The following is a 23699-nucleotide window of genomic DNA, read 5'->3' as shown; positions in this document are numbered from 1 at the left end:
AGATCCCCAGGAAGGAGGAACAGCGTATATAAAGCCAAGACTCAGGGGGAAATGTATGGTGCCAGGCACTAAAAGAAGTCCAGGGTGGCAGGGAGATTAGAGTGAGGAGAAACACAGGGGTCACTCATGGAAGGTCCTGGAATCTTGGGCCAGGTGGTGGTGAGAAACTACTGAATTTTTTAAGGAGGATTTGGGTTTCTATTTTTTTAGTTACATTTTCTGCTGTAGGAAAGATAGGTTGGAGGGAATGCAGAGAGACCCTTTGGGGGCAGGAGGCAGGCAGAGATGGAAATTTGACAAATCAAGGCAGAAAAGGGTAGGAGATTCAATTAAGGGGTGACATTTGAGACAGAAAGCAGAGTAAACATCACTCTGAGAGCTCGATTCAGCTTGACCATTCTCCTGAGAGGTTTTTCTGGTGGCTCAGATGGTAAAGAACCCACCTGCAATGAGGGAGAACCGGGTTCAATCCATGGGTTGGGAAGATCTCCTGGAGGAGGGCATGGCAATCCACTCCAGTATTCTTGGCAGGAGAATCCCCAAGACAGAAGAGCCTGCAGGGCTACAGTCCATGGGGTCACAAAGAGACACAACTTAGCAACTGAGTAGCAACTGAGTACACAGGCTCAGTGTTCACTCTGGCTGAGATTACTGGGAGCAGTGTAACCAGTTTTACATCTCCCTATAGGAGGTTTGTTTCAAAGAACAAAATTCACAATGTAATGTGAATTAAATTCACATTACTGTGTAATGTGAACAAAATTCATAATGTTTCTAAAGTATAGCTCTCAGCATATGTGTTACAAACAAACAAAAACCCTACCATATTTCTACAGTGGAGGTGGGCAAACTTCTATAAAGATCCAGAGAGTAAGTATTTTAGCTTTGCCATATGACATCTGTTGCATCCACTCAGTTCAGTCATTGTATCCAAGAAGCACCACGGATAAAAAGTACATGAAAGAGCCTGTTTCAAGAAAACACTACTTATAGACAAGGAAATCTGGATGAATATGAGTATAATGAATATAATTTTCTTGCTGCAAATATTATCTTTAAGAATTATTTTCAACCATTTAAAGATATAAAAACCATTTTTAGCTTTCAGGGCCTACCAGCACAATCTGGGAGTGGAATTTGGTCCATGGGACCTAAGATGCAATGGCCTATTCTATCCATTTACAGTGGACTCTCCCACCTGTAGGGACCACCATTCCAAAACAGAGTGTTTGAGCTATGTGCTGTAACTATGAAACCTATACTCAAAAAACAAAACCCAAATTACCAAAAAGCTGCCTGAGGTGTGAGGAGTTCAAGTCCTACCCACCCCCGCCCGGATGCTCCCCCACCCCGCACCTCCAGCTCATGCGTGGCTGCCTTGTTACTGCCCAAATCTCGCCTTTCTCTGCCCACCAATGCCCAATTGAAAAATACGGAGACAGAATTTTGGAGGAAGTAGACGGCTTTACTCCTCAGCTGGCCGAGGGGAGCCCACAGCAGGCTAGCACCCCAAGAACAGTGCCCTGTCCCCAAGTGGGGGACCCTGTATACAGCCGGGGTCTCCTGGTTCCCTCAGCCTGCCACCTTCCTTCCAAAATGCAAACAGCCCTAAGGGGTGACTTGCTACAAGAGGGTGCAGGGAGAGCAAAAATGCTGTACAGGATGAAGATTACGTAGAATTAGGGGACTTCTGGTTACAGACACTACAGGTTAGTAACACTTTAAGTCAAACTAGGAGGGAATAACTCTGACAACCGGTCATGTTTCTTCTCTAGTCTTCGCTGTTTACTTTCCTTGTTCTCAGGAGAGGAAACACTTCATTTCTATTTTTGCTCCAACAACCTCATCTGTGCGTCCCCAGCCTCCAGCCAGGAGTGAAGCTGTCCTGTCCGGTACCCTCTTTCCTGCTGCGCGCTGGCGCCCATCGAGTTTTGAGCAGCAGTTACTTGCTGAGCACAGTTCCTCACCCATCAAGCCGTCAGTACCTGCTGAGGCTCCCAGAGGGACAGAAGCCGCCTTTCCAGCCCCAGCCCTGGAGCTGGAGTCCAGCCCTGAGAGTCTGACTCTCTGACGGCTGATGACCAGCCCAGGGAGGGCAGTCTTCTGTGCTCCACGCACCCACAGGGGGTCGAGCTCAGACCTGCCCTTCAGGCTCACTGCCAACAGTGCGGGTGATGGTGGCGTTTCAAATCACCAACAGGCTTATTTGGACCAGAGAAAGAACGCCTTCTACAAAACATTTATAAAGAACCTTTCTTCCGCCCTGGGTGGGAAATCTGGGTTCCTTCACACCAGAGACATGGATCAAAGAAGCGGCGCGCGTGCAGTTGACCTCAAGTCCTAGTTTCGGGGCCGCCCCTGCGCTCCGCGGGCAGACGGCGAAGCCGCCTCGCTTCGTGTCCCCCGGCCCTCGGGCTGCAGACGGGGCGGCCGGCGGAGCCAGAAGCCGAGGCGGCCCCGTGTCCCCGTCCGACGGCGCCTCCAGCGTCCGCATCTCCCTGGCTGGGGCTGCCGCTCGGCCGGCCGCTCCGGGAAGCCGCGCCCGCGGGGCAGGCGACGCGCACGGAGGGCCCGGCGCCGGGCGGATCTGGGGTCCCGTCCCCGCAGGTTCTCCGGGCCCCTGGCCGCCGCTGGAACTCGGCAGCTGGATGCTCCTCGAGTAGCCGTGAGGCGGCGAGCAGAGAGCGGGGCGGTCTCCGGGCCCCGGAGATGGTTCCGATACCCCGCGAGCCAGAGATGCGGAGGACCCGGGGATCCCGCCGGCGGCACAGCGGCCCCTCCGCCGGGCTAAGAGCTTCCGACCGACCGGGCTCGGCCCCGCGGGGAGAAACTGCACCCGCTCCCCGCACGCGGCCACCTACGGGGCCTCGCGTCCCCGCCCGCTCTCTTCCTGGTCCTGACCCTGGGCCTCCGGACGCTGCGGGAACCGGGAGAGGAGGACCGGGAGAAGGGGCGCGTGCAGCACACTCGAGCTCGGTCGCGGGGCCCAGGGCTCAGACGTGCGGGCGCCAGGGCCCCTCTCCAGAAGAGGACCCGAGCGGGAAGCTCCAGGACTGGGGATCACCGACGGGGTGGGGCGGAAGGAGTCTCCTGGGGCTCCGGGCTCAGCAGAGGTGCTGTTTCTCAAGTGCTTCTTGATCTCAGCGGTCCGAACCCCCCTCTGCAGTCCTGCCACGCTGCTGTTACCACGTTGTGCTTTTGTGTTGAATGGACGCTGTAGATCAGGACATCACGGGGTAACTAGGAGTTAAAGAGGGTGGGGCACTTGCACAAATAGGTGGTGAGAAGACGCGACGTCTCAGGGACCCCCACACCCGCAGCCACGTCCTGCCCACCCAGCTCCCACCCTAATGTCTGGGGTTCCTCCTGCCTGAACCCTGCAGAGGTCCAGCTGTCCCTTGGGTTCTGTGCCTGTGTTCACCGGGACCTCTCCCGACTCAGCCCTGTCTGTGCAGACCTCACCCACCCTCCCCGACCTCAGGCTTCAGGAAACGACCCCGACAGGTGTCACCCAAATACAATCTGATCGTTGTTTCTCGCTGGTGAAAAATTAGGAAACCATTCTTCTAGGCCTGTTTATTGTGACCCACATTATGACCCAATTGTTTTATTAGCTGTATATCATATTTTAGTAGATGATTATACTCTGAGCTATTGTGAAGGTACTTCGCAATTGTTTAAAGTAATTTTCTCTCAAGTTGTGCAGAAAGAGTAGTGTGATCAACACTTTCCCTCCCCCAAAAGACGTCCGGGTCCGAATCCCCAGAACCTGTGACTGTTAACTCACATGGCAAAAGGGACTTGTGTGTATGTGGTTAAAGAAAGGATCTACACCCAGAGGCCCTCTGGGTTACTGGTGAGGGTGCAATGTAGTCCAAAGGGTCCTCAGAAGTCAGAGAGGGAGTCAGGAGAGTCACAGCTGGTGAAGGAGACATGAGGACATGAGCCACAGCGGGGCTGCAGTGGCAGCTGGGCCCACAAGCGAGCAGTGCGGCGACCCCTAGAATGAACACCTCCAGATCCTCCAGAAGGAACACAGCCCCGCGGACACCTCCATGTCCGCACAGCGAGATCCACACTGGACTTCTCCGGACGGATGAGAAAGTGAATTTGTGCCCATTTGTTATACCAGCAGTAAGAAATGAATACAGGTAGGGAAATATATCTTTTTAAAAGATACGTGGGTCCTTACTGGTAGGAAGAATTTCTTTAAAATTTAAAATGTTTTCTTTAAAAAATGTATATTTTTCAAAGATACATGGCCCCCCTACTGGTAGAAGAATTTCTTTGTATCAGAAAGTTAGAATGAGGAAAGGTAATTCGATAATATGTATCCTAGGAAAAGCAATTCAGAAGCCACTCTGCTGAGAAAGAGGGAAGGAAAGATGTGGGTTGATATGAAAGGCCTTCCCTGGGGGCAGAAAGGGACTGGAGGCAGAGGAGCCTCAGGGAAACAGCTGGGAGGGTGTGTGCTCGTGATCTTACTTAGATCTGGAGATGCTCTGGAGACAGCTGAGCTGAGAGAGGGTGATGCACAAGGGCCTCCTGGGGCCTTGCACCTGCATCTTGACCACCAGGTGAGCGCCGTCCTTAAAGATGAGCATCCAGAACTGGGCGGGGTGGGGGGGGGGTCCCACTGGAGGGAAAGAGTAATCAGGGGAAAAAAATGACCTTATATCACAACATGCCCCATGTAAACTTAGCTTTGCATCTTTCTCTTCTGACACCTAGCTGAAAGTGACAGCAACATGTTATCAAATGCTGAGGTAAGAAGCCAGTCATTCTCAGTGCACAAGCCTGAAGTAAACTGTGCTTGTGTGAGTGGGGTGAACACGAGCTGGCTCTGAGTCACACAAACATCCACATCCTATCACTACCCCTGTCTACTTGTGTGATTTTGGACAGGACACCTAATGTCTTTAATCACCTGTTTCTTTACTTCTAGAGTAGAAATGACAATCCTATTGCATCATAGAGCTGTGTGGAAAATTACATGAGATAAGACATGTATTGGCACCTATATGAGGGTAGCTCAGTTCAGTTCAGTCACGCAGTCATGTCCAACTGTCTGTGACCCCACGGACACCAGGCCTCCCTGTCCATCACCAACTCCGGGAGCTTACTCAAACTCATGTCCGTGGAGTCGGTGATGCCATCTAGCCATCTCATCCTCTGTTGTCCCCTTCTCCTGCTTTAAGTCTTTCCCAGCATCAGGGTCTTTTCCAGTGAGTCAGTTCTTCACATCTGTGAGGGTAGCTAGCGATCTCCCAGACCCCAGGGAATGACTCGTGATACTGAGCACAGGGGAATCATGCTTAGCAGCCTCTGGATTCTGATCTTGCTTTGGATTCTTTCCATCCATCTGGCCTGTTTCTACTTCTGCATCCCCCTTGGTTCAAAAAGACCTTACTATTCTCAACTTTAAAAATCTACTTTCACTGTACAAGGTTGGAGGAGTTGTTGAGAAGCAGCCTTTCTCTGTGCCCACTCTGAGCCCTTTGAGTTGAGGAAACAAGGTTCTGAGGCCTCTGACAAAACTCAGATTTTTGTACTTTTAGAAACCCAGCCAAGATTAGAGCAAGTGAGAGTGACCACGATTCAAATGCAGATGCGTCCTGTCCCTGGGTCTCAGACCCACAGGAGGTCCACTTCCCATTCTACTCAGATCACCTCGGCAATTGCTTTCATGTTTCTTTTGAAGTGACTTTATAGATTCCTTGGGCTTCCCTGGAGGCTCAGCTGTAATAAATCTGCCTGCAGTGCAGGAGATATGGGTTCCATCCCTGAGTCAGGAAGATGCCCTGGAGAAGGAAATGGCAACCCACTCCAGTATTCTTGCCTGGGAAATCCATGGACACAGGAGCCTAGCGGGCTACAGTCCATGGGTTCACAAAGAGTCAGACACAACTTAGTGATGAAACCACCTCCACATTATTATCAAAGCAATCTATATTTTATTGTAGCAAACTTTGAAAAATATTGATAACTGGGAAAGAAGACATTTAAATTTACCTGTATACAATTCAGAAAATCTATCTATCAGAGATGATCTTGCTTCATATTTTGGTTTATTTCCTTTCCAATTTAAACATTTCCATGGTGTGAAAGTTGCTATATTTTGTTTAACCAAATCCTTATGCTGAGAGTAAAGATTATTTCTCATTTTAGAGTACATATTCCAATAGTCAAAATATTGACCTATTACTTGGTATAAATTCCCAGAACTGAGACTTAAAATTTCCATGCCAAACATAAATCATTTTTACAGCTCTTTGATCTGTATGTACTTTCAAAGGACCAAGCAAGAGGGAATGTTGAATACTTAGATCTGCTAAGGATGATAGCTACAATCTTTGTTAAATGTGTATGCTATTATTTTATGAGGCTCTTGTCTCTTAATAGAAGACAAAATAGTATCTCAGCCTTAATTTGTTGAGGGAAGTTGACATTTTTTTTCTGTCTTCTAACAAGCATTTGTATTTCTTTATATGAACATTTCAGTTTATGGATCTTGCCAAACTTTTTGCTAGATTACTTGTTTTATTACACACTTACAGGAGCTATGTGTTGGTAATGTCAGACTTCTGTCAAGTATATTATAGTTTTGAGTTTGTAATTTTCCTTTTACTTTTTGACATGTAAGTGCTTAGCAATGTTGTAGTAAAACCCATGAAGACTTCTCTATGTAGTTTGCCCTTCAATGTAATGCTTATATATTAGTTTGCTGGGGCTGCCATGACAAAATCACACATCCCCAGAAGCTTGAATGGCAGACATTTGTTTTCTTACAGCTCCAGAGGCTGGACACCCAAGATCATGGTGTGGTTGGGGATGATTCTCCCAAGGCCCTGCTCCTTGACTGGCAGACAAGGACTTTCTCTGGGTCCTCACTTGCCCTTCCTCTGTGTGCACCCTTCCTGGGGTGTCTTTCTGTGTCAATTTCCTTTTCTTACATGGACAAGAGTCACACTGGATTAGGGCACAACTTAAAGGCCTCAATTTATTTATCTCTTTAAAAACTGTCTGCAGATACAGTCACATTCTGAGTCCCTCCAGGCTAGCACTTCCACACATCTCCCTGGGGGGACACAACCCAGTCCTTCAGAGTTTATCAAGGTCTTCCCCATCTCAAGGTTGTATACATATTTATACTTTATTCTTAAGGTGTATGGTATCAAATTTTATATTAAATGCCACTTGGAATTTATTTTGATATGTGGCACAAATCCTACTGAGAAATAGATTATACAAAGAAAAGCTTGTAGGTAATATAAGTACACAATTTGCAGAATAATAGTAAAGTGAATTCTCATGTTCTCAACACCCACTCTCATTTTAAAAGATTCTAATTTTTCTGTATGTCTCAATTCTATGTCATTCTCTGCCATTTATTTGAGATTTGCACATGCATATGAATTCCTAAACAGTAGACAGTCTTTTCCTTTTTTGCCCTTTATGTAAGTAGAATCATAGTGATTATCCTTTTGTGACATAATATTTATTTTGTGTGTGGTATTGTGTTCATTCATTCATATGTATGCCATTGAATTACTTTTATTGCTATATAGTTGGAGAAGACAATGGCACCCCATTCCAGTACTCTTGCCTGGAAAATCCCATGGATGGAGGAGCCTGGTGGGCTTGCGGTCCATGGGGTCTCTAGGAGTCGGACACGACTGAGCGACTTCATTTTTCATTTTTCACTTTCATGCATTGGAGAAGGAAATGGCAACCCACTCCAGTGTTCTTGCCTGGAGAATCCTAGGAACGGGGCAGCCTGCTGGGCTGTCGTCTATGGGGTCGCACAGAGTCGGACACGACTGAAGAGACTTAGCAGAAGCTATATAGTAGTCCATACTTTAAATGTACCAAATCTATCCATTCTATTGTTGCTGGATGTTGGCGCTGTTTACAGCTCTTTGCTGTTAAGAATATCATTCACATGTATCTGCTTTATGAGCTGGATGGGAGTTAATGAAGCCTAGGGTGTGCACTCGTCCAGCTGTGCTGTGTTACAACAGTTGCCATTCCGATTAACAAGGAATGACAGCTTCTGTTCCGCATCTGAGCCAGCCTTTCATAGTCACTCACAAATGTTTGCTCAACTGTGAGCTGTGAGATGTGTTTTGTTGCAATTTTAACTACTATTTAATTTATCACAAATGAAATTGATCACATTTTAAGTGTTAATTGGACTTCCATGTTTCACCTTCCATGCAATGCCTGATAATGTGTTTTTGACATCTACTTTAAAAAAATATTTATTGGTGAAAGATCTTTACACTTGTTGCACATGCCACTTCCCACTCCCTGGCTTTTGCTCTCCTCATTTTATGATGTCTTCTGATGAGCAGCAGTTGTTACTTGTAACATGATCATATTTATCCATCTTTTGCATACCCATTTGTTTGTCTTTTTAAAGAAGTTCTTCATCCCCCAGACATCATAGATAGCATATTCAAAAGCAGAGACATTATTTTGCCAACAAAGGTCCATCTAGTAAAGGCTATGGTTTTTCCAGTGGTCATGTATGCATGTGAGAGTTGGACTGTGAAGAAGGCTTAGTGCTGAAGAACTGATGCTTTTGAACTGTGGTGTTGGAGAAGACTCTTGAGAGTCCCTTGGACTGCAAGGAGATCCAACCAGTCCATTCTAAAGGAGATCAGCCCTGGGATTTCTTTGGAAGGAATGATGCTAAAGCTGAAACTCCAGTACTTTGGCCACCTCATGCAAAGAGTTGACTCATTGGAAAAGACTCTGATGCTGGGAGGGATTGGGGGCAGGAGGAGAAGGGGACGACAGAGGAGGAGATGGCTGGATGGCATCACTGACTCAATGGACGTGAGTCTGAGTGAATTCCGGGAGTTGGTGATGGACAGGGAGGCCTGATGTGCTGCGATTCATGAGGTTGCAAAGTCAGACACGACTGAGTGACTAAACTGAACTGAACTGAGGTATTATCCAAAAGGTTTCATGTTTTTTGTCTTTCACACTTAATGGTTAATGTATTAATACCTTAAATTTAAGTTTCAATTTACCTGCAGTTTATATTTATGCCCTGTCTCTGAAGAAAAACAGCTTCTTTTCCAGCAAAGCCTGTGGAAAGAAGATACCACTCTACCCTCTCCCCACATCTCCCTTCACCCACAGCCCCATCCCTAGAGGCTGTCAGAGATGCAAGAAATAAGACAGAGTGAGAGAGCAGGACAAGTGGAAGAGAAGGATGGCGCTGATGCCTTGCATGTGAGGTGTGGGATCTCTCCCCCAGGAGGGAGTATTTAAGTAAAGGCCTGAAGCCAGTGGAGGAATGAGCTATCTGTCGGTGGAAGAGAAGCATGTTTCAGGGGAATCACAGAGGGAAGGGAAATGTTCTGTGCCTGAGGGGGCATGGGGATTTCAAAGAATAGCCCGGGGTGTCATGTGGTCCAGCACCTGAGAGGAGAAGGGGGGAATGAGGTTCATTTTCACAAACGTTCCTGTTCTTCACACGAGCTGCCTCCACCTCCAGGTAAAAAGTCTCACTTTTAAGGAATCACCTGAACCTCCCCTCCTCTAAGAGACTCTCAGGGCCCCCAGACTCCTGGGGGGAGCGAGTGGACTCTCCACTGCCCTGTGATGGGTGTTACTTTCTGTCTTACCAGCAGAGAATGAGCTTCTCAAAGAGAGATTTTATTCTTTATCACTAGTGATAAAAATGTCCAATAAATAGTAAATGAATTTATCAATGAATCCAAGAAGGAATGATGCTAACATTTTCTTCCATCTTCACCTTGGCCCATTAGAATCTGGGTATAGTAGGAACCCTGGGCTTCTGTTAGAAAGAATCTAGTAATGGTCAGGTCAGTCTTTAACCTTGTAGGTAGGTCCTAGGAATGAGACTCAGGCCAAAGCTTCCTGCCGCCTCCCCTCACTGAGAGTTGGTGAGCGGTCAGCCCTTCTCTCTGTGTTCCACCCAGTGGGTGTCAAGATCTGCAGGCTCCATGGGCCGATCGTCCACCTGGCTTGGCTCTCCTTGGCCATCCCAGATTCACAAGTGCCCACCTAGTTCAGGGACCGAAAAGCTGACGTCATTATCTGCTGTGAGTCACAGCCCTGGGGCTCCAGCTGATTGGCATTTGCTTCTGGCAACAAGGGTTCCTGCCTGTCCCTGAACAGAGGGGCTGGCCACACTTCCCCGGTCAGCTTCCCGCACAGACAGCCTCCTGTCGTTTCACCTTGACCCTGCCTGTCCCTTTGCCTTATTGGGACGTCCTGGGTGTCACAGCCACTGCTGTTCCTCACCCTGAATGAGGAAGTAGGTAAGTTCTTATGACCCCGAGAATCCCTGGGTGGTGAGTTATGTGGCCAGCCCTGGCCTTAGCACCCCAGGATGATCAGTGACCTAGCCCGCACTGCATTTGTTCCGCCTGAGAGAGAGGAGGAGAGGGTGGACTTGGGGTGGGTCCTGAAGGTATTTACTGAGTCAGAGATGCTGAGATCAGGCCTGGTTTTCCTGATGGGGAGTCTGAATCATCATTGGAAGATGTCAGCCTTCCCCAGCAGTCTGGGGGCTCAGGAAGCCTGGCCAGCCTGCGGGTCCTCTGCTGCCCCTGAGTGAGCCCACAGACAGCTGCTCCAGGGTCCATGGGCTGCTCTCCTCATGGGGTTTTCTGGTGGTTTTTGTTCATTACTCCCCTCACATCTCCTTGGACTATTCAGCAGAAGTGATGTGTGCCTGTTCCCTGAGACACTGAACACACTGGGAACTCCTCCTTTTCTGTGACCTGGAGTTTTGTAAGCATCCTAAATATCTAACAAAACCAGCTACAAAATGTCAGAAGAAGAATGAAAATAATGAGAAATTGTCATTTCCCCCCCCCCCCCCGGGCTCAGTCTTTTAAAAATTCAGCTAATTAATTAATTCTTTGGCTGCACGGGGCTGTCACTGCCGCACACCGCGTTCTGTGCTTGGGGCCTTCGTGCTGCAGAGGCTGCTCCTCACTGTGGTGCTTGGGCTTCTCACTGTGGCGGCTTCTCCTGTTGTGGAGCACCTGCTTCAGGCTGTGCTCGCTTCAGTACTCGGGGTGCACAGGCTTCGTTGCTCTGTGGCATGTGGGATCTTCCCAGACCAGAGATCAAACCTGTGTCCCCTCCACTGCACCTCCAGGGAAGTCCCTGGACTCAATCTTCTTGAAAGAACTGAATTTAGTTTCAGAAGGGAAGTATAGCAGTGGCAAATGAGCTTAATGGCGGTTGGGAATCTTTAAAGAACTACTCTAAAGGAAGTCCTAGGATGGCTGGAAAGAGCGCCCATGGTAAAACAAACAAACAAAAAAAGAAACCAGACCCAGAATTAGAGCTGCTGGGGGCGAGGATGGGGCGGTGCTGGGCCTCTGGAGTCCCTCTTCTCTTTCACATCAGCTGCTGCCCACAGACATCTTTAGGATTATAACCCAGAGGGGAGGGAGGCTTGGCAGAAGATTAGTTGGGGAGGGAACCCAAGTTCTCACCACATTAGCGACAGCTTCTCATTCTCCTGTGTCCATTAGACCATCTGAGGTATTTTTTTCGAGGGCGAACTTATGGTTGAGGCCTGAGCTCTCTTATGAAGACAAAAGAGTAGGTGGGACTTGTACTCAGAGGAAGCACACCCTTCTGGGGAAATGGGAAACCTGGAGATGAGCAGGATGAAATGAAACAAATGATTACATTTCTTATCTTTTTGGAAGATGGAGACCATCAACTAATGTCAGAATATGCTTTGAGTGGGCACATAAATTTGTTCAATGAAGAATATAGTTTACTTTTTCTTCCTTAAAGACAAATACTTTCCTAAACAAAAATTATGAAATGATAACTGTTTCTGTCAATAATATTTAGCAGGACAGAAATCCATGTAGTATTTCACCATGTCTCTGAAAGTGTCAACTAGATTTCACCCCAAAGTAAACTTCCTCTGCATTTGATGAGCGTGTCTGCCCTGTGGGACTGTGACACCCACCAGGGGACCCATGATGTACGTGCTCCTGCTTCTTTCCTGTGCACGGGGGTTTAAGAGCTTATCTGTGCAGCCAGAGTACCTGACCTTCCACCAAGGCATGACTCCTTAGATTGTTTCACACACCATTGAAAAGATTCAGAGTCTCTTTGGCCACATATCTGAGACCATGGATGATGGAACTAAGGTTAAGGCTCTAAAGCTGTCTGATTCCCACATGGGGGGCAGTCAAGAAGACAGAAGGCAGTTGCATCCAGAGGGTCAGGGGAGGGCACAGCAGGAATTCTAAACCACTTCGGTGGGTACTGGAGAACAAAGCATGATGCATTTGATCAAGAATAAGTTATTGAAATGTTAGAGAGTGGTGTTTGTTCTCTGGAGTCAAGATTCCCCAATGATCATTGTGAGGGTTTCCTGGGATTTGATGTAAATCATAGGAGTTGAATATTAATTAAATAACTCTGAACAAGTATGTCTAATCAGAGTATAACAGCTCATGACTTTCTTTTTTTTTTTTTTCCTGTGTAAAATGGAAATATTACTACGTTGTTTATGTGGGGAGTAGCCCATAGTGCTTTGACCCCAGAGAGGAGGGTTCCCCATATCTATGCATGCCTGTGGTTTGGTAGGAGGGGTCACCTAAGTGAGTGGTTGGGGACTCATGCCCAGAGTATCTAGCAGGGCTTTAGAGGCTTGGCTCTCATGACTTCTTTCCATCTCCTCAGCTTTGTCTGGTCAGTTTCAACCATCCTGCATGAGGATGCAGAGGAGGACAGTGGTGGCTGACTTCTTGACCTTGAAACAATGAGAGGGACTTGCTCTGGCTCCTGGTTTGATCTGTGTCTTGCCAAATTGTCTGGTTTCTCCTGTCAGCCTGGATCTTCTAACACCACCCAGGAAATACTAATGCCAGTAACATCCACCACTCTGTTAGGCATATGGCAGCCCAGGGACTGATATGGAAACAGCCTCTTTCTGTCATTCACACCCACCTGTTACAACATCTGTGAAGGTTTAACTTTAGAGGACAGATGGGAGAGGTTTCTATTAAAAGAAAAAAAAAAAAATACAACCCTCAGGCTCACTAGAGAAAAATCCCCTGATTTACCATGTGAATGGCTACCATGGCCTCAAGTGTGTAGTAAGTATAGATGATAGCGATGAGTATGAAAAAAGTTTCCAAACCAGGAGAACAGGCATGTCATCAGGTGAGCCCAGTGTGACAGAAGCTGGGGCAGAGGTGGTGATGGGTAAGGAGTAAGGAGGGATTATTTACTTTTCCTAATTTTAAAAAATATTAAGCTTTTATAGACTACATTTGGACATTTTAGTAGCTACAAAACAGATAAACAAAATTTTCTCACTATCTTCTTAACATAATTCAATTTCTCTCTGTGTTCTTAAACTTTGTTCAAGTTTGAAAATTGAATGCAATGTGTGTCGATTCTTATTTCTTAACGGTGACTCTGCACTGAGGAGAAAGGGTAGAGTGGGCCGAATAAAGCGCAGGGCACTGGACAGCAAACTGCAGACTAGGGTGCCCCAAGCCCGCACTCCCCACGGTGAAGTCAGCAAAGCAACCAGGGTCTGCCAGTGCAGAGGACCCGAGAAGCAGCAACAATGATCTCTTTTCTGCTCCCACCATTGCCAGCCCTAGCAGGAATCCAGATTAGCTCCTGGGGTATGTGTGTGCCTCTGTTTGTATGTGGGTGTGTGTACATGTGTGTGTGTATGTACTTCGTATTTCTTCCTGCCACATAAGTGAGTCTGGATGCTTCAAGTGAGCAATGGCCATGCCATGCAAACAGCACAGTGAAAAGGGTAGTGTCTTTGGGAGTTAAGTGTGCACACAGAGTTTGTATAATGGGTCCAGGTGCAAACTTCCACTTGTTCCCGTGGTACATACCTATTTTGTGAGGGGAATGGTCTTCCCTTGGGATGTCAGCTCAAAGCTTATGGAGAGAAGGACTGCACAGGTGTATGTTAGAGCCAGCAGCTCCGGGCATGGAGGATTGGGCAAACCAAGTGAATTGCTCGAGGCTCCTGATGTGAAGGAAGAGACTGTGGACATAGGGACCCCAGGCCTGCAGAGTCAGAGTTCTGATTGCCTGCAGGGACTCTGGGTGTTAGTGGAGCAGAGAGGTGCAGGGGCTGAGATGCCAGCTGCCTTCCCAAGACTAGAGCAGGAGGGAGCAGAGAAGCACGTAGTGTGGCCCATCTTTGTTTCTGGCGCGTCTTTCTGTCCAGACACCAGGCTACAGGAAGACTTGATTCTTGCTCTTTAAAACCGCTTTAGCTATTCCACTCTTTATTTTTCCACTTCATTTTTTAAAAAGGTAAATGCAATATATATGCACCACCTGAAGTGCTAAAACTTTCTATTTTCATTTAACAGTTTGCCATAGATATCTTCCCAATATCTATAGATTTAGCTCATTTAAATAACAGCAATAAACCAAAAAGCAAATTGATAGTCTTGTGTTATGTGAATGCACTGAAAATTTGCTTAACTGGTCCCTTGCCATGTTTTCTAAATATTCTGTTATTAAATAATGCTGATATCAGCATTCTTATTATACGTGTAGTTCCACAAACGTTCCCGCACACCCATTTCTTGTCGTCTGACTTTGCATGGTAAAGACTAAAAGACCAATTTTATACTAAAATTTTCAGACTTTTCTTTTATGTCTTCTTAGATTTGATTTTTTATATTTCAGTAACATCTCAACTCTGAAGTTACAGAATAAGATGTCTTCCGTGCTTTCTTGCTTTCTGTTTTACTTTCACTGTTTCAGCTCACAGTTCACACAGCCCAGCCCCCTGCCGAGTCTCCCTTGCTCAGGTTGGCCTGAGCCTTGCAATCTCGCGGGGAGGGCCACTCCGCCGCGGCCTCCCGCTCTCCGCCCGCCCGGGGTCGCCTGGGCCGCTCCGCGCCGTGCTGTCCCTAGCGGGGAGTCCCCTCCGAGGCAGAGGCCCCCAGCGAGCTCGTGCGTTAGGGCGGTCGGCGCCGCTAAGGCCTGCCGGCGACGGGGCGTCGTCAGGGTCGCTCGAACCGGTTGTCGGGCGCCCCCGGCGGCCGCTTTCAGAGCGTTCCTTTCCTTCGGCGACCTTCACAAGGGCTGCGATTCAGCCAGCGAACACGGCGCAGAGCTCCAGAGGCCGGCATCACTGGCAGCAACAATCCCGGTGTTTCGGAGATCTGGGCAAGCCTGCTCCAGCTGAAGATTGGACCTGCAATATTTTGGGGGGTGGATTGGAGTAGCGGGAGTAATGTGTGGTGGCTGGTCGCTCGGGTCGACCAGCATCTCCCCGAGCTCCTCCATCCGTGGGGCCTCAGAGCGGGCAGGCAGAGGGTCTTCCGCGCCAGAGCGCCTGTGGCTCCGCAGCCAGGCTCCTGGGTCTCCGTTTAGGGCGTTCGTTTCCCCTCCGCGGTACCACCGTGCTAGGCTCCGGGGCTTGGCCAACCCGCCCGAGTCCGTGCTCGGAGGGCTCGTTGCCGTGCCTGAACGCGTCCTGCTCCCGCTTGACTTGAACGTGTAGGCTTGCGTGGCGAGGACAGGCCGTGTCTGTATTAGCTGGAGGGCGGTGGGGACGTTTCTTCTGCCCCCTGGTACCGCTTGGGCTATAGCTCGCGACTGAGTGACCGTGCCCCAAGCGTTGTCCTGGGGCCACATTGTCCAGTTTTCCCGTCTTGGCTGCGAGTGAACGTGTGTCTACGTCTGCGGACAGCGCTGGTTTCCGCCGGCCGTCCCTGCATCGCGGCCCTCCTCCCCTTGAGTGGGGACGGGCCGAAAGCGCGGAACAAGGTGGCGCTGGGCTGCGCGCCCGGCCGTCACCGCGTTCCCCGTGCCTGCGTCCTCGCCGCCTGGCGCTCAATTCCGCACCAGGGACGGGAAGCGGGGTAGCTGCTCCCCGACGGCCACTATCGTTTCTCCAACCTCTGCGATGGTCCGCAGGCCGGGCTGCGTCTTCGCAGCCTGTGGTCCCTTCTGTTCTTGCGGCCTCGGCGTTTGTGTGGACACCACACACACGGGTCCCCTCACCGGGGGTGACAACAGGGAACGTGGCAGGCGAGCAAGGAGGTCGCCCAATGCGCGTCTCCAGTCCTGCCTGGGCTCGGCGGTCAGAAGCGCCAAATGTTTGAGAGCGTCCGTGGCCGTCCGGTGAGGGTCCTGGTGAGACGCGAGCCTGGCGCGTCTTTAGTCTCAGAAGAGCCTCTGAACACGCGTGAAAAGGAGAACGCGGGAGAGAAAGGCAACCTACGGCGTACTCGGAGGGAACGAGTGCGGAGTGGTGATGCTGTGGCTTCTCCGCCCTGCGTTCCGGATTTGTCCCGGTGGCATTCATGCTGTTTGGTTGTAGCTGGGCCGCCGACAGGTCGACCAGATGGCCAGACAACTTTAGTACTTTAAAATTTATCACTTTAGGTTTAGTAGGGAGAAGGCAATGAAAATCTACTCCAATACACTTGCCTGGAAAATCCCATGGGCGGAGGAGCCTAGTAGGCTGGAGTCCAGGGGTCTCCAAGAGTCGGACACGACTCATATCACTTTCACTTGACACTTTAATGCATTGGAGAAGGAAATGGCAACCCACTCCAGTATTCTTGCCTGGAGAATCGCAGGGACGGGGGAGCCTGGTGGGCTGCCATCTATGGGGTCGCACAGAGTCGGACACAACTGAAGCGACTTAGCAGCAGCAGCAGGTTTTAGATGAAAGTACTGAAATCTATAATAATGAAAATTACTATTATCGTTGTTACTCGACGTTACTGTAATTATTACTGTTGTCTGTAATTATAAAGTTTATCCACAGAACAGCTGCTCAGTTGAAGATGACCGAAGAGGAGTTTCAGTATGTCTAAATATTTGTTTCAAAGCAGAGGGAACTCTACAACCCACGAGGCCATACCCCGCAGCAACCATTCTGGCTAATCCACATCCCCAAACTCTGCTGCAATAGACCTCAAGGTCCGGTCTTAGTCAGTGACTGTTTCCTTCTGTGTCCTTTCCACTTAGAAACAAATCGGTGGGAACAGCTTCCTCTAAGTAATCCCATGGGCGCCCCTCTTCCCCTCAGTCTGCCTCCAGCTTCCTTACATCACAAGCTCTGAGCAGGACATCCCTTCCTGTTTTGCTACCACTCCTATGGGTACCCCTAGACTCAGCCTAATGCGAATGATGCTGGCTGACCCCTTGCAATGCAAATAGTAGCTGCTAAATGCACTTACTGATCTGGATTTTTAAATCTTCATAAACGTGATAATGGAAGCATAATATTGAGTCAGGAACATGTGTGACATTATTAACGATTTCCTTACTATTTAGACATTACATATAGGGCTCCTTATAACTTTTCCATCCTAAAACTAAAGCTATTCAGGAGGGGAGAGAGGCTCAAGAAGCAAGTGATATGCATATACATAAATAATTATGGCTAATTTGCACGGTTGTATGGCAGAAACCAACACAAAATGGTAAAACAATTTTCCACCAATTAAATTTTTAAGAAAGAATACTAAAGCTATGTGCATGCGTTTTGTATGCAAAGACATATTTCCACATTACTTTTTTAGTAGAATTCTAAAATTGGAATGACAAGAGGTTTATTGACATCTTTAAAAAATTGCTTTCTAGAAACATATCCATTTATGTATGTATGTGTGTACTGCGCACTAGCCTCCATTTAATTGCCATATTTTGGAAAAAATTTAATGTGGAAGGAATTATTTTTTTGCTTGTGAGACCAATGTTTTATGTTTTTATTCATTATGGAATCTCACTTGTGTCTCTTCATATTGATATTCGATAGATTTAAAGGGATCGTGAAGCAGTTGTGGAACTTTTTCTCTGAGTAGCCCCCTCCTTTTTGATGCTCTGCCACACAGATTATAGCCTCCCTGGCCTCCCAGCTCACCAGTGTTCTCAATACAGATTTTTGCCAGAATGTTTATGGTTCCTCTGCCTGCAGCTGCAGCGTGAGAACCCCCTGAAGGCAGAGAGCTGCGGAGTCATCAGGTTGATGTGTGTGCTCACCTTCACTCGAGGAACCTAGTCCTGGAACCCTAACACTGCCTACTGTTCAGGGTCTGAGAACCGTTTCCTATTTTGTTCAGCTAATTCCCAATAGTAGGTGAGGAATTCTAGACGCTGTTCCTCTTATCGTTGCAGGAAGGGGAACCCTTGCCAGGGCCTTAGAGTGGGCTCACACGTGCTGACAAAGCAAGAGTCTTGATTGGGAAGGGCAGGCAGGAGGACAGCAGCAGGGTAAGGAAGCCTAGGGGACTTCTCTGCCATGTGACCTGCAGTCTCAGGTTTTATAGTGATGGGGTTGGTTTCCAGTTAGCCTCTGGCCAAGCTTTCTGACTCAAGCTTCATTTCATGGATTTTGTTCAGCTTTCTAATTACCAGTAGTAGGTGAGGAAGTCCAGACACTCCTTCTTGTATTTAGAAGCAGAAATCACATTTCAAGAGAAAATTTTATACTTTTGAATCAATAATTTAAAATTGCCTAACCACACAGGCTTGAAGGTGTCTTTTGTTTCACATTCTTTGTTTTGCTCATGAACATGTTAAAATAAAATGAAGTATCAGGAGACACGCTTAGATGGCTTTGCACGCCCCGCCCTGTCCCCGAGAAGAACTTTATGCCAATAAATCCTGGGTAAGGTCTTAGGAGTCTCTGAATTTGAATGCTTAAGGTATATCAACTCACTGAGGCAATTTTTGCTCCTGTTTTCATAAGATCTGTTGGTCTAATAAGTCACACTAAATTTTCCCACGGTTTATATTATGGAGAATTTTTTTCACCTGAATCCCAGTGTCCATCTTCTTTTTCAGTCACTAGCAGTTCATTCTGCTCTAAAGTGTGCAGTTCACTATCTCTGGATTGGCTTGAGGAGACCACTTGTGGGACACTTGGTAGCTCACTTCTCATTTCTAATCCATGAATTTGATTTAAAGGAACCTTTAAGGCTCTTGTATTCATTACTCAATAAATGCTTATCAACTGAGAATTGTAATCACTGGAGGCACGTTAATAAATGAACAGATAGGGACCCTGACCTCATGTGACTTTCTGGAGTACACAGACTCTTATAAATACAAATTTTATTGGGGGAAAAAGTTTTGATTAGCATTATAAAGAAAATCTGAGCTTTCCAGGTGACTCCGTGGTAAAGAATCCACCTGCCAAGCAGGAGACATGGGTTCATTCTCTGGGTCAGGAAAATCCCCTGGAGAAGAAAATAGCAACCCACTCCAGTATTCCTGCCTGGGAAATCCCATGGACAGAGGAGCCTGGCAGGCTGCAGTCCCTGGGGTCGCAGGAGTCAGACATGACTTAGTGACTCAACAACAACACTGATGGAAAACATCAGGATCACGTGGGATGGTAAAGGGGAAACACCAGCATTAGACAGGCTGGTCCAAGAATGCTCATCCGAGAGGTTAATATCTGAGCTGCCATCCAGATGAGCAGAAAACAGCAGCCACTTTAAGCTCTAGGACAACGGCATTCTAGGAGAGGGAAGAGCAGGGACAAGGGCCCTGAGATGGGCACCAACTTGGAGGGTGGAAATACATGGGGGCTGAGTTGACCTGAGTGAGCGCACACGTGGTGAAGGGGAGGAGGGGCGGGGCGGGGCGGGGCGGGGGGCGGAGTCAGTGCTAGCTCAGTGCTGCCAGTCCCTGATCCCGGGATTTGAGCCTGCTCTGAATACTTCTCACATAAATACAGCACATTGATGCCACGTGCCCACACAGATGGATGGCACAGGGCCCTGGCAGTCAGACAGAGTACATGCAGTAGTCAAGGCACCAGCAAGATCACAGGATCTGAGATCAGCAGGAACCTTGATGGCACCACAGAGCCTATTTTAAACTCAGGAGACTGACGAGCAATTTTTGTAGTCTTGGCCAGTATGAACCAAAATGAATTTATTTTTACAGTTTGCAAAACTGTTGCCTCAAAAAAATGTTGGGCTTTTTATGAAGTTTATGTAGAAAGGAAACATAGAACCTAGGCCTAGAAATCCTTCTTCCATGGGAGAAAGCCCACCAGGAAAACTGCTTGGAAAGTTTAAGGAATGTGACTTTTAAATTATAAAAGAGAAAGACACTAAAAGACAAGAACAGTTCAGAGACAGAAGGGGTTGATCCAAAGCTGGCAGGCTTTGTCCTGGTGAAAAACCCAGCACACAGCACACTTCCTCACGTTGCTGGGAATCCCATGCCTTCCCATGGACTGTAGCCCACCAGGCTCCTCTGTGCATGGAATTCTCCAGGCAAGAATACTGGAGTGGGTTGCCATTTTCTTCTCCAGGGGATCTTCCTGACCCAGCAATCAAACCCATGCCTCCAGCATTGCAGGCAGATTCTTTACAACCCAAACCACCAGGGAAGCCATTGTACTTTACATGGTGCCAGTTTAAAATTCATTTTAAGTAATTTTTTTCAGGTTAAGTAATTCCTAAGACCCAAATAGCTCCCCCTTGATGTTATCTGCACAGTGGCGCATGTAGTCTGCAAGAACCCCTCTTCCCTGAAGCCCTCCAGTCACCAGCCTTTTCCACACGTGTCTCCCAGCACATCTGTCCGCCGGTGTCGTGGGCTCTCTGCCCGACTCTGCACAGAACTGTTGCTGATGGCATCTCTTCTAGGCAGGGAGTCATTCTGTCAGCCATCACCTAAACGTCAACGTCCTCCCATCTGAGGCTGTATTTCTATGTTCCTTAAAAGAACATTTTAACAAAGTCTTGATTTGAACATGAATGGGGTTTTACCTACAGATTGTATCTGTTTTTCATTGTATCCTATGGTCTGATTCTGCCCTTAGCCTCTCATGAACCAACTTGCCACAACTTATGAATGACTTCTGATCCCTTTTCCATTTACCTCCACCCTTCTGTGGCACATGCTTCTGTGACACGTCCTTATTTCCATGACGCTCTCTCCTTCCTTTTGGAATGCCTGCTGTTGCCTTCCTGCCTCTCTGCTGCATCCTGTCCCCGTGTGTGTCTCTCCCTGGCACTCACAGCAGGTTCACAGCAGACTCACTCACATGCTGTTCCCTTTGTAGTCCCCGCCTCCAATTTTAGCTGTGCTATTTGGGTAGAAATTCCCAAGTACAAATTCTCCAACCAAGACTCCTGCTCCCACGTCTGGGCTCTGTAGAATCTTCACCTGAAAAATTACCGTGGATGAAACATAATATACCTTTCCTTCTCCCCATTTACACCCCTTATGGACCCTCCCTCTCTCCTGGGCACCAGGCTCCCTGGTTCAGATCATCCATGATACATTTCTCTACACTCAAGGAGTTATCTGGCCATGTTGGCTCCAGCTCTAATGGAGTGATTGAGCAGTGATGGATCCATTGAAGAGTGGAGACAACAGGTACGTACCCAGTGATGTTGTATCTGCACTGAGAATAAAGGGCAGTGCTGATGATAAGAAAGACTGTAGAGGGTTTCTGAAGGTGAGAAAACGTTGGAAAGCAGTTTTAAACACAGGTGGGGGAGTGGTGTGATAGAGAAGTTGCAATTTAAGGAGAAAGGCTCATTGCTGGCTCTGAAGGATCTTACTGGTAGCATCTTATCAAATGCTGTCTCAGTTACAAGTACTCCAGGTTACAAATCCTTTAGAAATGTATCCTACATTTACTAGCAGCAGAAGAGCACAGGTCACAGTTCTCCATTGCAGCATTGTTCGTAATGTAAACAGTTTGTTGCATATCAGTGTTCATCCCAATGTGGATGGGCAAGAAGTATTATACTACTACATCATCCATTCCGTGCACTGCTCTGCAGGAAATAATGTCCTGATAGAGGACAACTTCCAAGGCATTGTCAAATAAATAAAAGCAACATGTAACAAAACACCATGCTTAATATACCACTATGTATGTTTTGAATTAGGGCATGAAGGAGAACTATATTTTCATGTTTGCTTATAAGGAACTCTAGAAGGATCCATAAGAAACAAAATACTACCTGTGGAGGCCAGATGGCCCTGGGCACACAGGCTAAATGACAGAAGGCACAGATTAAGGCAAAGTGTATTTTCAGTATCTTGAATCATGTGCCTGTATTATAACCTCTTTGGAATTTTCAATAAATTGAATTTTTAAAAACCTCCAAAGAATAAAATGCATTTTACTGTTTTTATTTTACTATATTATTTTACTGTTTTTACCAACTGAATGACTTTCTGGTTGTTTTACCATGGTTGTTGTTTGGCTTCTCTAAAATGTCTATTCATGAGTTTTTTCTGGTGGTTTTGACGTTTTTATTTTAACTTTGGTAAGAAACAAAGAAAAAGATTTTTCTCAACACCCTAGGTAGTTCGTCCTTTTCTTTTTTCCTCCTTTCGGATACTTTATATACTTTGTGTGCTTGGGCAGTATTTTCATAACTTTTACTTGCAAGAAAGAGGATAAAGCTATGCTAGTTTGCTAGGGTTGCCAGAATAGAATATCACAGACTGAGGCTTAAATAACTGAATTGCATCAGGTTATCCCATCTCACAGTGCTCAGCTGCTCAGAGCTCTCCCTTACTGTGCTACTTTGTCTTATCAGCAGTTATGTTTCCTCTTTGTTGCTGATTTTAGTTGTCTTCTTTCTTAGTCAGCATATCTAAAGATTTGTTACTTTTGTTGACCTGTTTGAAGTAATTTTTGTTTAAAATTGATTTCTTTGGTTTTCCTCTTCTGTATGTTTGTCTGAGAGCTAATCTTTACTATTTTCACTCCTTCTTCTAGCTTTGAGTTTGGTCTGCTCTCCCTTTTCTGCCTAGGTGTAAAGATAGGTTGCTTATTGAGCTTTCTTTTTAATGTATGCATTCACAGCTTTACATTTCACTGTTAATGATGTTTTTGCAGAATCCCATACATGTTGGTATGCTCTGTTTATATTTTGATTTGTCTCCAGGTATTTTCTAAGTTCCTTTTTTTAAATTATTTTTTAGCCTGCTGGTTATTGAAGAGTGTGTTTAATCTTCACATACTTGTGGATTTTACCACTTTTCCTTCTACTATTGATTTTTCGTTTCATTGCTTTGTGACAGGAAAAAGTTCCTTTGTATGATTTGAGTCTATTTAGAGTAGACTTATTTTCTGGCCTAACATATGGTCAGTTTTGGAGAATGTTCCCCGTGCACTTGTGAAAAGTATGGAATCTATCTCTGCCCAGGTCACACGGTGCCCTAGCTGAACGGTTCTCAGGGGTCACCTCTCATTGTCGGGCGCGACTGTTGGGTCCCTCGGCCATTTTCGTGCATTAGTCACACGGGGAGATCACTGGGACAAAAGGGACGCCTTTCTGTCAGCCGGTGACTCTCAGTACCCCCATTCTATGGCAGATAGGCTAAGAGTGAGCTCTGGTACATCCCGGGAGCCTCTCTCAGACTCACTCCTTGGCTACATTCTCAGAAACTGGAAAATTTAGTCCTGCAAAAGGCCTGGCCCAAATCCAAACTAATTTCAGTTCAGTCGCTCAGTCGTGTCCGACTCTTTGTGACCCCATGGACTGCAGCACGCCAGGCCTCTCTGTCCATCACCAACTCCCGGAGCTTACTCAAACTCATGTCCATTGAGTTGATGATGCCATCCAACCATCTCATCTCTGTCATCCCCTTCTCCTCCTGCCCTCAATCTCTCCCAGCATCCGGGGCTTTTCAAATGAGTCAGCTCTTCACATCAGGTGGCCAAAGTATTTGAATTTCAG

The sequence above is a fragment of the Bubalus kerabau genome, chromosome 20, assembly GCF_029407905.1.
Source record: "Bubalus kerabau isolate K-KA32 ecotype Philippines breed swamp buffalo chromosome 20, PCC_UOA_SB_1v2, whole genome shotgun sequence".
Classification (NCBI taxonomy): Eukaryota; Metazoa; Chordata; class Mammalia; order Artiodactyla; family Bovidae; genus Bubalus; species Bubalus kerabau.
The sequence above is the reverse complement of the archived record's forward strand: the minus strand, read 5'-3'. Positions refer to the sequence as shown.